This window comes from Hyperolius riggenbachi, chromosome 4 (genome assembly GCF_040937935.1).
Source record: "Hyperolius riggenbachi isolate aHypRig1 chromosome 4, aHypRig1.pri, whole genome shotgun sequence".
Taxonomy (NCBI): Eukaryota; Metazoa; Chordata; class Amphibia; order Anura; family Hyperoliidae; genus Hyperolius; species Hyperolius riggenbachi.
Genome location: NC_090649.1, coordinates 179,486,877 through 179,501,960, shown reverse-complemented (window position 1 = coordinate 179,501,960; position 15,084 = coordinate 179,486,877). Strand labels below are relative to the sequence as shown.

Genomic DNA, 15,084 nt, shown 5'->3' with positions numbered 1-15,084 from the left:
GGAAATTGGCTTGTTAATGGGTACCTTTACAGGCATTGATGCCTACAATAGATACTACAGTCTCTCAGTAGTATTTGCTTTGCTTAGTACACAGAAGGCAAATTAATTTTTTATTTAATATTACACAAATGTTGAACTGTAAAGTATGCACAAAAGTTTATCTACACAATTTAGCAAATTACAGCACCTAGGTAAGCGGTTTGTGTCAAGAACCGTACTTACCACAAGTCCCCTCTCCCAGCAGCATGATTTGTCTGTCACTTGTTTCTAACTTTGAGTTCGCCAGGAGAAAAGCGCGATATAAATGTTCTGTGTTTGTTTGTTTGTTTAACTTGTTTTGCCCACCAACCACAATACTTACCATCTTACCTTGACGTCAGATTGCCCATTGACTATGATATGACAATTTGCTATTAAAGAGTCAGTGGTTGGAATAACTTGACGCTATTCCAGCAATGACATTATACAACCACAAGTATAACCAGAAGCCAAATTCACTGCTGAAATCAGAAGATTAAAGCAAACCTATACTATAAAACTGTAGATCACAATAAATTATGGAAAGTTCTTAACCCGTTAAAATATTTAGTTTGAAGATGCTGCAGCCATTTTAACCTAAGCTAGCAGAACTCGTTGTTCTGCCTACTGAGGTCAATGCTTGGCACAGGGTGCAGTCTTTATGGTTACTGTTGCTGTTCTGGGTGCTGGACAGGCTTCTCCTCTTCATCCACCCACCGCAATACACTCCCGACATCCTCTTCTGACTGCCGATCACGTTATTACATGTGAGAGGTGCTCAGAAGATCATGTCAGCAGTGCAGCACCACCCGGTGGTGAAAGAGGGGTAATTTTGATAGCACGTTTTCCCTTATTTTTGGTACATTTTCAATTTTAATGTGCTGGAGAAATATTTTAAATACAAGATATAAACTTATCATTGAAATAAAACAAAATTGTAATGACAATGTTAAACCAAAAAAGACTCAATGGTAGAATGAATGGCCGTTCATTAGTGCATAGCATGGGCATAAAAAAAATCTTTATTGAAACCAAAAATATCTTAAATTACAATGCAGCAGCACATAGACTAGTAGATAGCTAAATATTTCCTGAAAAAAAATACAAAAATAGGCATTTACATTTGTTTCTTAGAGTAATATAATGCCTGTGAAGTAAAGGACCCACTCAGGTATGAAATAACACAGGGCCTCACTACATTCCAAAATGTTTCAATACGCTTCATAAATATTTTGAATTTATTAAAGTGGAATTTACTCCACATAAAAAAAAAAACTTAACAGCAAAACTTCATCACTGAAGCTTTGCTAAGATCCTCCCCATCAATGCTCATCATTGCACAATTGTGTCATCATGAGGGATATGCAAGGAGATAACATCAGACCACCAGGCTCTTAAACACCTACACACACATACAAAAACACCCCTTCTGCCCCAATGTACATCTCATGGGGAAATGGAGTAGGAGCATGAAAATGTGATGCGCTATAAATAATGCACCTTAAAAGCACTCCGAGGGGTAGTTAAAAACAAAATCGGAACTTACCTGGGGCTTTCTCCAGCCCACCACAGGTCGGGAGGTCTCCCGCCGTCCTCTTGGCTCCTTTCCAGGTCCCTCCACAGAAATCGTGCCGGCCGGCGTGACAGAACTGCGCATGCGCGGTTTTACCAAGAGGACACCGAGGGACCTCCCGACCTACGGTGGGCTGGAGAAAGCCCCAGGTAAATTCCGATTTTGTTTTTAACTACTCCTCAAAATCCCTTTAAGAGTATCCCTAGTATGGTGAAAATAAGATATCCTGCAAAAATGGTCTGAAATTCTTAAAATATCTGATACTTGAAACTCGAAGACAAAGGTCTGAAAATTGAACAGCAGCAAGGGTTACTGAAAGGTTAGTGAATTAGCATTTGTATATCTTTAGACATTTAGATACTCTTTAGACATTCAGTATATTATGTGTCTACCTTTGAAAAAATGATTTCACTGACACTGTCCAACCATTTATGAACCAAAATGTAATAATATCTTGTGCTCCACACCTTCTACTTATAAATAGTTTCAATTATATTCATGAATTCATCCTTTACAGCCCATGCACAGAGAAAAAATGTTGTGCATGATAATAAAGGATCTCACCTGTCAATCAAGAAAACCTTATATGCACTCAACGTAATTGAAGCACCTGATATGGACTGTTGATTTCACTAAAACAAAAAGGTCCATTAGTTTTATATGACTGTAGTAAACAGGGATTAAAATTAATTCTTTTATATTTGTTATGTGTGGTAGAAATAACTTACCATTTAATTTCCCTGCTTAATTTGGAATTATGGGTGGCAATGCTTTTAATTTGAAAACAAAATTATGAAAGATATTTTGTGTACAGTTTACTATATCTATAGTTCAGATTTTGCTCAGAATAACAGCACAGGATTTTTATTTTTTGATCTAGTTAAATTATTAACCCATTGCAGATGTAGGATATTAAAATCTAACTCCTGCTGCAGTCTCCACCAGGATGGAGATTTTAAAAATTTGGCTCCATGTGCTCTACCGATCAGAAGCCAATTTCATTGGCTCCTAATTATGTTAACCAATCACAGTGATCACTGAGGAGAAATGAGAAAAAAGGTTCTGGTTTTTAGAGGATACCAGAGCCCAAATGAATGAGAAATGGGGGAGCAGGTGTGAATGATGAGCTGTCCTGATGGCCACTGCTCCCCCCGTTCTCCATTCTGCCCCCTTCACTGCCTGTAATTGCCCTCTGGCACCCTCTCCTGGTCAGCCGGGTATCAGTGCACCAGCAGTGGCCTGGCTGCACGCATTCTAAAGTATGTAACCGTGGCTGGGAGCACTCTGATGCTCTGCGGTGGGTATCAGGGCAGCTCACCATACATGCCTGTACATATTGATTTTAAAGCATAAGTTGGGGTGGGGTTGGCAGGTTAAATGGCACATCGCTAGCGATGAGTGAGAACACCTATGGTAGTCTTGCAAGAAATCCTCTTTAACCCCTTGTTACCAATGCAGGCCAGTATAACCAGAATTCTAAGCTCAGACTGTGTGGGACTCTGCTCCATGAGCTATACAGCGGCAAAGCCTCTGCCCCAAAGCACTTGTTCATATCATGGAAAAAACGGTGGGGGTAGCTACCCTAATGCCTGTGGGTGTAGGCCTTGGGGAAATTTATGATGTCATCTGGAAGTCCCCTTTAACAAATAGACCCCTAGATACCCCCTCCCCCCCTCAACCCACTGAAATAAGTTTAGGGGTATCTCTTACCCATTTCCTACCCAAGAGTTAAAGTAGAAATGCAAGCACTAAAATGAGTAAAGTAGTTTAATGTTCTTAATTACCCATCAATACCAAATTAATTAATAATTTCCATACAAATATCCTTGAAATGATTACATGCCAATATCCTCTGGACCTTGATTGAAGATATCTACACCACACATACACACACAGATCCCTATCGCTGGCACTCGCTAAACTAAAATTCGGTAAGCCTCAGCATAGCTTTTTTAAATGTGGTGGCAGGGCTCCCCATAGTCCTTTAAAAGACCAATGAGAGTCCTCCTTGAGGCACCTCCATATAGGCCGTAAAATTGAACTAAAAAAATTTGCCAGCTCATCCCTGCCCACCAATAATTGCAGTTTTAAATATAAGCCACTCCATATAGTTCCATGGAAAGTCTAATCTGGTCCATGTGAGGTTTTGAGTAGAAACTTCCTAATAAGCAACTCTCTACTTACACAGGAAGAAAAAGAAACCAAGCCAATCAGTGTCACTGGCTATGAGTTAATTTTACCAGCTGGCAGCTAAATGGAATTTTGAGTTCAGGTCTGCTTTAAGGAGGGTTTGTAATTTGTAATTACTATACAACAAGTAAGAGCCAGTGGACACCTAAAAGCGGTAATCGCAAACGCTCAGCCTTTTTTGAAGTGATTTTTTCAGAGCAATTTTAGGCATGTGCCTAGCAGTTTTCTAATTATGCCTAGTGATTTTAGGAGCATTTTGGTGTAGCCTTTTTTTTAATTTTTTTGTTACAGTAGAGCTGGAACTGAACAGCTTGGAAATTCACTCTGTTCTAGCACTTTTCAGAGTGATTTTCCACTTTCCTATACTTAACATTGAGGCTGAATCGCCTCAGAAAAGCGCAGAAATGCTGCAGGACCCCCGTTTGCGTTTGGGAGAAAATCCCATTCAAATAGTCAAGCGCTTTTTAAAGCGCTAGCATTTTTAAAAACACCCAGAAGCGCTCTTGGTGTGCACCAGCCCTAAAAGATGTGTCCCTGTATACAAAACTTACTAGTTAACTTACCAAACAGGGCTATAAAATTGAAAGAAAAAGGTATGCAATGTCTTTAAAACAACTCAGCACTGGCGTTTTTCAAAAATCTATCTTCAAAGAATCAGTTTAAACTATTTTGTCACAGTTGGGTTTTGTACAACCAATTTAACCTCCTGCACTTTCAAAAGAACGGGTATATATTGTGAAAAACAAACCAGGGAATTCACCTTTTGCCTCTGCATAACTTTCTATAGCAGTAAACCAAACAATCTTCATAATTTTGCATTCAGACTCAATTGTGTTATTGCTTTTCTTATTCATGGTACAGACTGATCTCTACTGACCCATTCCAAAATATTATATGCACATAATATTACATTGTGGAAATGTTAAAAAAAAAAGTTAGTATTTCATTTGGTGTTTTTCGATAAAGTTCACAGCAGGTAAGCCATTTTTTTTCCAATGACATTTTTAGGCAATGGGCATGAACAACATTAACTTTTAGTGTTAGCTTGTGAAGAGGATCAGTTGAAGGTGCATTTTACAGTAAGGACATGCATGCAAACAGAACACTCTGGTTGGTGGGATATTATTGTAAAAGTTATACTTATGGATTTGGTCCCCATATTCACATATTTTACTAATTCCTATTAGTTCAAGTGAAAGCAACACTGCTTTTGGGGTGCACAACAGTTGTTTATTTTACCAGTCAGTCTTGCATAGCATCCTGACTAAAATATCCCTCTGCCCTTCAAAGCTTCAGACTTTTACTACAGACTTAAAGGACACTTGAAGTGAGAGGAGTACAGATGCTGCCATCTTCACTCTCTTATAAACAATGTCAGTTTACTGATTTCTGCGCTGATGCTCTGCCTCTAAAACTTTTAGTCATCAGCTCAGAATGAACATGCAGATCAGATGCTTTGACTCTGGTCTGTCTCCAGTGGCTATATGCTTGTTGCAGGTGTGTGACTCAAAAACAACTAAAACCAAAAGCTCAGCATAACAGCCAAGAAGATGGCATGGTTTCTGATGAAATAAAGAGGTCAGCCTCTATATTCCTTTCATTTCAGATTCCCTTTAAGAAACTCACAAGTCTAAAAAAAGAAATGTAGCTTCACTTACGGTTTCCAGCCCGTAGAAGTCATTTAGATGCCTCGGCACAGCTTTCGTCCTCCCCAGGGTCCCGATGGTAGCCTGTAAGTATTGCCGACCCGCATGGGGTCAGCCCCTTCTGTGCATGCGTGGGCATGTGGGAACACCTGTGCACGATTGTACCAACCTCATCGGTAGTGCACTGCACTGGCACAGTACGCTTCCAGTGACATGGGTGCATTTTCACATGGGGTGGGCGAACACCTGCACAGAAGCTGCCAACCCATCAGGGGTCAGCAATCCTACAGGCCGCCAGCCGGACCCCAGAGAGGAGCTGTACGGAGGGACCCAAATTACTTCTCGGTGCTTGAAGAAGCCCCTGGAAAGTAAAACTACATTTCTGTTTTTGCCTTGTGAGTGCTTTAAAGAGGAACTACAGTGAAAATGTAAAAAAAGTGCTTCATTTTTACAATAATTATGTATAAATGATTTAGTCAGTGTTTGTTTTCCCATTGTAAAATCTTTTACATCCCTGATTTACATTCTGACATTTATCACATGGTGACATTTTTACTTCTGGCAGGTGATGTAGCTGCTGCTTGTTGTTTTGGCAGTTGGAAACAGCTGTAAACAGCTATTTCCCACAATGCAACAAGGTTCACAGACAGGAAACAGCCAGGAGTACCATGGTCTTCAGAGTTTCTTGTGGGAGGGGTTTCACCACAATATCAGCCATACAGAGCCCCCTGATGATCCGTTTGTGAAAAGGAAAAGATTTCTCATGTAAACGGGGGGTATCAACTACTAATTGGGATGAAGTTCAATTCTTGGTCACGGTTTCTCTTTAAGTCACTGAGCAGTTACAGTGTAACGATTGGTGTCAGCCCACAGAGAGAATCTGATTGTTGGCGATCTGCAGAATCGCCAAGAATGCAGATATACCCGATTATGGATGATCTGCAGAATCATCAATAATGCGAGTATGAACTAACCTCTGGACACCTGAAGTGTGAGTGCTTGGTGCAACAGTAATGATGAATACACGTAGAACAAATTAGGAATTCCTGAGGAGCAGGAATCCCAGGAACACAAATGAGCCCCAGACACTACTGCAGGCAAGGATCAATAGACAATAAGATCCTAATCTGCAAAGTAGTGAGATCACCAGGTGGAATGAGGTGATCAACAATGCTGCTACCGAGAGTTCCCAAGGCTAAGAGACCTTGGTTTAAGGCTGAACACACCAAGATGGGAATGGGTGATTCAGACCTTAATGCAGCGCAGTATTTCTGAGGAGCGGAAATACTGGAACCCCTCAGGCTAGATACCTAGAACTGAGGGTAGCGTAGTCAGACAGGCAGGTTCATCAACTCACGGACAGAGACAGTACAGAATCGAGAGACAGGATCAGTGTGTAGTGAAATCGGCAATAGTTCGGCAACGAGATCAGAAAGGCAAGGTACAGAATCAGAAGACTAGAGCATAGTCAGGCAAGCAAGAGGTCATAACAGATAAACAATGCAATTAGTACTTTAAGCTATCAAGAAACTGACTCAGTGTGGATTCCCAGCTCCTGCCGGTTCTGGCACACTGTAGGATCTAGCTAAGGTCTGAGAGCTAGCACATATAGTATTCGCAACAGCAGACAGGGAATGACTGGCAAACAGGTCCTATATGTACTGGAAGAGCTCCTCAGCTCCGCCCCAGTCATTCATCCAATCAGAAGAGCGGAAGGAGTCAGCTGACAGCCCTTCTACAAGCATAAAGGTCCTGTCGCTTGGCCCGCGCGCGCGTAAGCCTCAGCCTCTGAATGACAGAGAGGCTGTGTGCAGTATCCGTGTTGGCAAGAAGATTAGTAGATGCCGGCTGAGTAGTGGGAAGCGTTGCCATGCCGCCGGCCGCGGCGGCGGTGTCCCTGCTGCCCTGAGGCAAGATGTCACAAACTGACTGTGCAGTGGAAACCGCCGGCTGAGACGCAGAAACCGCTGCCCTGCTACCACTTGCGGCGGCGGTAACTCTGCTAACCTTTACATACAGTATGTTGATCACGGAGCTACTATAGACTGTTCCATGAGAGAAAAACGAGATTACTTTTTCATCATAAACTAAACCATTAATTTAACCATAGTTTTAAAGGACAACATTTAGATTTTGAGTGAGATAATTCTGTTATAAAGCTTATATAATATATATAAGTTGTAGCTTTTTTGTGTGTGTGGGGGGGGAGATATATTACAGATCACTGATAAGTGCTAAATAAAACTAGGACTTAAAGATGAAGAAAAGGATCTTAATCAATAAATTGTGTCTTTTAATGGGATAAAAAGTTACATTTTCACTTTGCACTGGATTAGATTTATGGACAAACAGCATTTGATCAGTTACCAAGGGTTTTATGAAACTGACCAAATAGAATGAACCTTTTTGCTAAGCTTATTCCATGGTTATATTTACGCAGCTTTACCAGGAAATCAAAGGCTTCAGATTACTGTATCTTGATTTATATGATCCTGTATTGTGAGGGATGTAAAGGCTGCCTGGCTTGCTCTTATGATTCGTGGCCATCAAAACTTGAAAAGGAGCCCAAGGAGACCTGTGGAAGTTGCCATATTTATTTCCTTCTAAACAATACCAGTTGACTGACAGTCCTGCCCATCTTTCTGGTCAGTAGGGTCTAAATCACACACCTGAAACAAGAATGCAGCTAATCTTGTCAGATTTGTCATAGACATCTGATTTGCATGCTTGTTCAGGGTCTATGTAAGGTCTTTAAGTATTAGGGTCAGCAGGAACACCAGGCAATGTGCATTATTTAAAAGGAAATAAACATGTCAGCCTTCATATCCCTCCCCACCTCAAGTTACTTTCAAGCCACATGCCCAGAATAAGAATGTAGATCAGACGTTTTGGCTAAAATTTGACCACACCGGCTACATGCTTTTTTCCAGTGGATTATTCAAACACTACTGAAGCCAGAAAAGTCAGCAGGACAGCCAAGAATGTTACATTATTTAAAATGAAATCGCATGGCATATTCCATATCCCTCTCACTACAGGGCGAATGGTTTCCCTTTAGCTGTTTCTGGACGTATGACATCTGTGCCTCTCTGTGTTCCTGGATGTACAAGGTACATTCAGTGCAGAATACAGCTGTTTGCACACTGCCGTGTGTGCATGTGCCCCCATCACTCGTGTACATGCATTTTTCCTATAGTGAATGATTGCTGCTACCAGTAATCATTTACATAAAGTTAGGAGAAAAAAAAAGTTGTGACAGTGAGCCCATAAAAAAAATAAACTTATTATATATATATATATATATATATATATATATATATATATATATATATATATATATATATACAAACCAAATGATGAGTTGCAGCGCACAAGTCTTCTGTTTATTGGGCAGATAATAGGTTATACAGGCATGTATAACCTATAATTTGCTCAATAAACAGAAGAGCTGTGTGCTGCAACTCAGCGTTAGGCTCTTATCTATCCCAGCTGCGTGCACTCACTTCATTGGAGACTTGTGAGAGCTGCTGACCCCCCTGGACACACACACACACTATCTTTCTCTCTCTCTCTCTCTCTCTCTCTCTCTCTCTCTCTCTCTCTCTCTCTATATATATATATATATATATATATATATATGTATATAAATATATATATATATATATATATAAATTATAAATTTAGTTTTAACACCTACCAGACTAATAAGCCCCTTGTGTCACTTGGCCTGAAGAGTCATGGACTGTTGCCATCTTCAAACAAACACCATGAACACTTCAGTGTGAAAATTGTCTGCTGATGAATTTGCAATACGTATACATGACAGTGATGATGCAAACAATTTAACTTACAAGGTTCCACAATTTTACAGTACAGGTCCCTTTAAGTAGCGCAATTTAAAAGTGATTAATTAGCAGATGACCAATTGACTATAATACACACAGAAGATAACCGCATGTATTTATGTTGTAAGTCCTGTATCTATGCTTTAGCATAATCCATATTTCTCCTTCGAGCTCAGAAAGCTGCTTTGCACTATGATCTTTAAATGACCTCAATTACATCATATGAGTACAGCAATTCAGCATTACTGAACCTGCTTAATACTTCTGTTTTTCATAAAACATCTCCACTTGTCTTGACTGCATAATGTGAAGTAAAATTGTGTCACAAACTGATATCTGAAATAAAATAGCTTCAGCCTGTATTCTTATTACATTACCTTAACCCACATTTCATTTATAGCGAAGCAGTGCTCGATGAATATTTATGAGCAGACACCGCAATACCCATCCAATGAGAAAACTCTTCAAGGCCGGGTACAGATTTACATTTAACATATTACAGAGATGTTAGTCATCTGAGGGGAAAAAATGACAGTCAGCTAATATTAAAGCTAAAAATAATGCTGTCTGCATTTCTGAATCGAGTCTACCAATGGACAATTTCCCAATCCTGTATTTAAGGATTACACAACTGAAACCAATGAAGGGTACTCATATAAAAATCTAAAACATTAATCTATTTACGGGGGTGTATCTCTTTTATTATTCTGGTTCATCACGTTGCTTTAGTCAGCAATTGTGTAGATACTATTGCTTGCTGCTATTGGGAAATTTAATAAATGCCAAAACATCACTTTTATTAAAGTGGAGAATTCCTGTCACTAGTGGTCATGATCTTAGTCAGGCCTCAAATGACTTCTGCTCAGTCCAGCTAAAGCTAGCAGAATAATTTCCAAATTATCTTGCCATACTTCTCAAAATTAAGTTGAAAGCATCAAACCTGCCTAGCAAGCCAATTCTATCCGTGAAGTAGTGAGGAAGCATTTTGGACCAATGACCTGTTTAACTCCTTATAGATGTTCACCAATGAACAGAACCGCATGCTTAATCCTACAGTATCATGTCCCCTCTGTCAGACAATACATTCCCTCAACAAACCTGTAAATAAGGCGTTTGGACCCTCTATTAGATCGGGTAGGAAGGGTGATCTGAGAGCACCCTGGATTGAAAGCAAAAAACACAGAGACACCAGCAGCCCCAATAATGTAGTATGTCAAATAATTTAAGCAAATGGTAGAGAAGAATGGGTACTCACAAAGAGAGGTTGCGGGTGGGCAACCGACCACTGTAGGCGGGTGAAGATGCACAAACTTGACTCCACTCGGGTGTCCAGTCCAACTGGACGTGGTCGCTCTCTTGTTGCAAAATAGCTCTAGATGGTTGTAGGGGTAGAGAGCCCTAACCAAAAACTACACCTCTGGAAGGAGGGTGTGTGACACAAAGGGGGATAAGAGGCGCCCAGATAATTATAAAACTGTGTTAAAAACAGTTAAAAAAGAAGGGGTGAGGTGGCTTACCTCAATAACAACAAAGTCAGACAATATAAAGAACTTTAATTTGCAAATTAAAGTTCTTTGTATTAACTGACTTTGTCTTCATTGAGGTAAGCCACCTCACCCCTTCTATTTTAACTGTTTTTGATGCAGTTTTATCATTATCTGGGCGCCTCTCATCTCCCTTTGCCTCTATTAGATTACACCTGTGCCAAACCCCATAGCTGGAATCTGCACTCTAATAATGATATCATAGCATAAAATGTATGCCATGGTGCATGACATCATGCAGTATGCCATATGTCAGATAGAGATCTCTATGGTTCCTCAGCTTGTTATCTAAAACCTTGCCACTGACTGGTGCAGTCCACTTGATGACTGGGGGAGGGGGTTGGGGTGAAGAACATTCTACTTCCACATTGCATTAGTTTGTATTGAACATCTCATCAGTTAGATTACCTAGTTCTTTGCTTCACTCAACAGTTATCCTTTCTCTTAAAAGGAACCCAAGGTGAAAGACATCTGGAGGCTGCCATATTTATTTTTGTTTAAACAATAACAGATGCCTAGCAGCCCTACTCATCTCTCTGATCAGTAGTGTCTGAATCACATACTTGAAACATGAATGCAACTAATCCAATCAGACTTGCGTCAGGGACATCTGATCTGCATGCTTGTTCTGGTGTATGAGGCAGTGGATCAGCATTACAGTCAGCCAATGTACAGTTTAAAAAGGAAATAAATATGCCAGCCTCCATATGTCTCTCACCTCGGGTTCCCTTTAAGCCTGCCACAGACATTAAATAATCTCATTATGAGGCCAGCCACTTAATGTGTTTTATACAAGTACACAGTCCTGCTCAGTCTATCCATAGAAACACAGAGTGCAGATACTAAATATGCTATTTAACTCAGTGTCAACATGCTATACAGAATGCAAGCGGTGGTGCACATACAAAAATGTCTGAGAAGGTTTCAGTCTGTGCAGTCTAAGGATCTGAAAGGCAGTTTGTACTGAGACACTGAAAAATAGCACTCGTTACAAAGTATACCCCATTCGTGGAAATACAGGGTGGGCCATTCATATGGAAACACCTTAACAAAATGGAAATGGTTGGTGATATTAACTTCCTGTTTGTGGCTGATTAGTATATGTGAGGTGGGAAACTTTTCAAGATGGGTGGTGACCATGGTGGCCATTTTGAAGTTGGCCATTTTGAATCCAACTTTTGTTTTTTTCAATTGGAAGAGGGTCATGTGACACATCAAACTTATTGGGAATTTCACAAGAAAAACAATGGTGTGTTTGGTTTTAACGTAACTTTATTCTTTCATGAGTTATTTACTCATATAGCAATTTTGCATATCCAGTTGCCTTGAGATTTCCATTAAAGAAGAATGTCCCCACTAGCGTTGTGCCCCATATACCACACAATTGTTTTTTCAATAGGAAGAGGGTATGAGATGTGCAGCACCTAAAACCACAGATACTGGAAGCCTGTGCTAGCATTTCTTCTGCCGTGTTGCTATCAGTGTGTGAAGAGTGGGAGAAGAGGGTTGCATTGACAATCCAACACAGTGGGCAGCACATTGAACACATTTTATAAGTGGTCAGAAACTTGTAAATAACTCAGGAAAGAATAAGGTTATATTAACCACTTGAGGACCCACCCTTTACCCCCCCTTAAGGACCAGCGCTGTTTGTTGTGATCTGTGCTGGGTGGGCTCTGCAGCCCCCAGCACAGATCAGGGTGCACGCAGAGCGATCAGATCGCCCCCCTTTTTCCCCCCCTATGGGGATGATGTGCAGGGGGGGTCTGATCGCTCCTGCGTGCAGGCTAGTTGCGGGGGGGGGGCACCTCAAAGCCCCCCTCCGCGGCGACATTCACCCCCCTCCCTCTCCTACCTCTCCCCCCGGTGATCCGGGCTGCACAGGACGCTATCCGTCCTGTGCAGCCAGTGACAGGACGTCCCCTGTCACATGGCGGCGATCCCTGGCCGCTGATTGGCCGGGGATCGCCGATCTGCCTTACGGCGCCGTACAATGTAAACAAAGCGGATTATTTCCGCTTGTGTTTACATTTAGCCTGCGAGCTGCCATCGGCGGCCCGCAGGCTATTCACGGAGCCCCCCGCCGTGAATTGACAGGAAGCAGCCGCTGGCGCGAGCGGCTGCTTCCTGATTAATCAGCCTGCAGCTGGCGACGCAGTACTGCGTCGCTGGTCCTGCAGCTGCCACTTTGCCGACGCACGGTATAAGCGTGCGGTCGGCAAGTGGTTAAAACCAAGCACATCATTGTTTTTCTTGTGAAACTCCCAATAAGTCACATGACCCTCTTCCTATTGAAAAAACAAAAGTTGGATTCAAAATGGCCGACTTCAAAATGGCTGCCATGGTCACCACCCATCATGAAAAGTTTCCCCCTCACATATACTAGTTCAATATCAAGTTCTGGAGAGGCACACCTTACCGTAGGTGATTTGTGTGCATAGCCAGGATGCAAAAGCATACATCAGTCCAGCATAAGAAAATCCAAGTTTGGCTAGCACGCCAATGTCAATTTTCCAGGATATTTATTCCTTATTGTATGCACAACATGACAATTGTTTCTGGGCCAAGGAGGGTCCCCTTCATCAGATAAAGTGCAGACATACCATATGTTGTATGTCTGCACTTTATCTGATAAAGGGGACCCTCCGTGGCCCCGAAACAATTGTCATGTTGTGCATACAATAAGGAATAAATATCCTGGAAAATTGACATTGGTGTACTAGCCGAACTTAGATTTCCCTCACATATACTAATGTGCCACAAACAGGAAGGTGATATCACCAACCATTACCATTTTATTAAGGTGTATCCATATAAATGGCTCACCTGTACAACTGTCCTTATGAAGGGCATTAACTGTATAAAAAAGGGCACTCAATTAAATTACGGCTTTACAGTGGTTCTAATTAACGGCTGTACAGTCACTTGGGTAAATTGCAGCTTTACAGTGGTTCTAATTAGGTACTTTACAGTTGCTTGGGAAAACCATGGGTTTACAGCAGAGCAGGATCATCCACCAGGCAACCTAGGCAGGTGTCTGGGGCCTAGTGAGTGTCAAGGGGCCCACCAGCTACCTGCTTTGACCTCTTCCCCCTTCAGCTTACCAAAAAGACCACAAGAGGGCCCCAAATCTACTACCTTGTCTAGGGCACCATTACATCTTAATCCATCTCTGCTTTACAGTGGTTCTTAATTAACGGCTTTTACAAGCTTTGGGTAGATTATTGTTTTACTAGTAGACCTAAACCCATTTAAAAACAGGCTCTAGGTCTGTGTTGGAATGCCCCCTCCCTCCCCTGTGACCGCTGACACCGGTAAGCGCGCACACCACATGCACACCCACTGTGCATGCACACGCCCGCCCGCCCAGCGGCCCCTGCCCTGTCCTGCTCCCTGTCTAAAGGGTGTCCCTGCAGCATATCCGCAGTAGCGCAAATGCAGACACACATATGGACATGGGACGCAGGGACACAGGGGTTTTATAAAGTAGGATAGCCGCTGTAGGTGCTGTAATTAGCAGCAGTAAGTGTGGGGAGGATAGTGTAAAGCTGGCCACTAACGGTCCAATTTCTAGCGAAAAATCGTTCCAGCGATCAGAAATTCTGATCGGACGAAAAATCGTTCACTACACCATCAACTAACCAATCATTGCTTCCTATCTATCACGACCACCAAGAAAATCCAAATTTTCGTTCGACGAAAATTCATTCAGGCAACATTTTTTTCACTCGTTCATAATCGATTGTGTCCACCAATCGAGATTATTTACAACCAATCCGATCAGAATTTCTGATCGCTCGAACGATTTTTCGCTAGAAATTGGACCGTTAATGGCCAGCTTTAGGCATATATAGGGGGAAGGTTAGGATTAGGAGTAGGTGGGGGGAAGTTAGTGTTGGGCATATATAGGGGGAAGATTAGGGTTGGGAGATGGAGATAAACTAGTCCAAAAGTAAATTTATACTGCATTTTACAAATGTCGAACTTTTGTGTATATATTTTACATTTTACATTTTTTTCCAGATAGTGTCCTTTTAATATTTAATGCTAGAACCTTGTTCATTCCTGTGAGCAAGCTCTGCAATATGGGTGATAAAAATATTTCCAATATATTCAGGTGAATAGCTCCGGGATTCATGCTATTGAGTGTGGCAGGTAACATATTCAGCACACCAGAAAGCGTGTGCTCTGAAAATAATTTTTCAATCTTAATTTCATTACACCTACAGGCTTACATGCTGAGCTGTTAGGCTTGCTTTATGAAGCAT

General features: G+C 41.5%; 1 protein-coding gene across 5 annotated transcripts in view; it reads right to left on the bottom strand.

Annotated features, from left to right (window-relative positions):
* The window catches only part of NLGN1 (neuroligin 1), a 946,844-nt gene that overhangs the window by 212,742 nt on the left and 719,018 nt on the right, over positions 1-15,084 (bottom strand). The gene's annotated exons all lie outside the window — the stretch shown is intronic.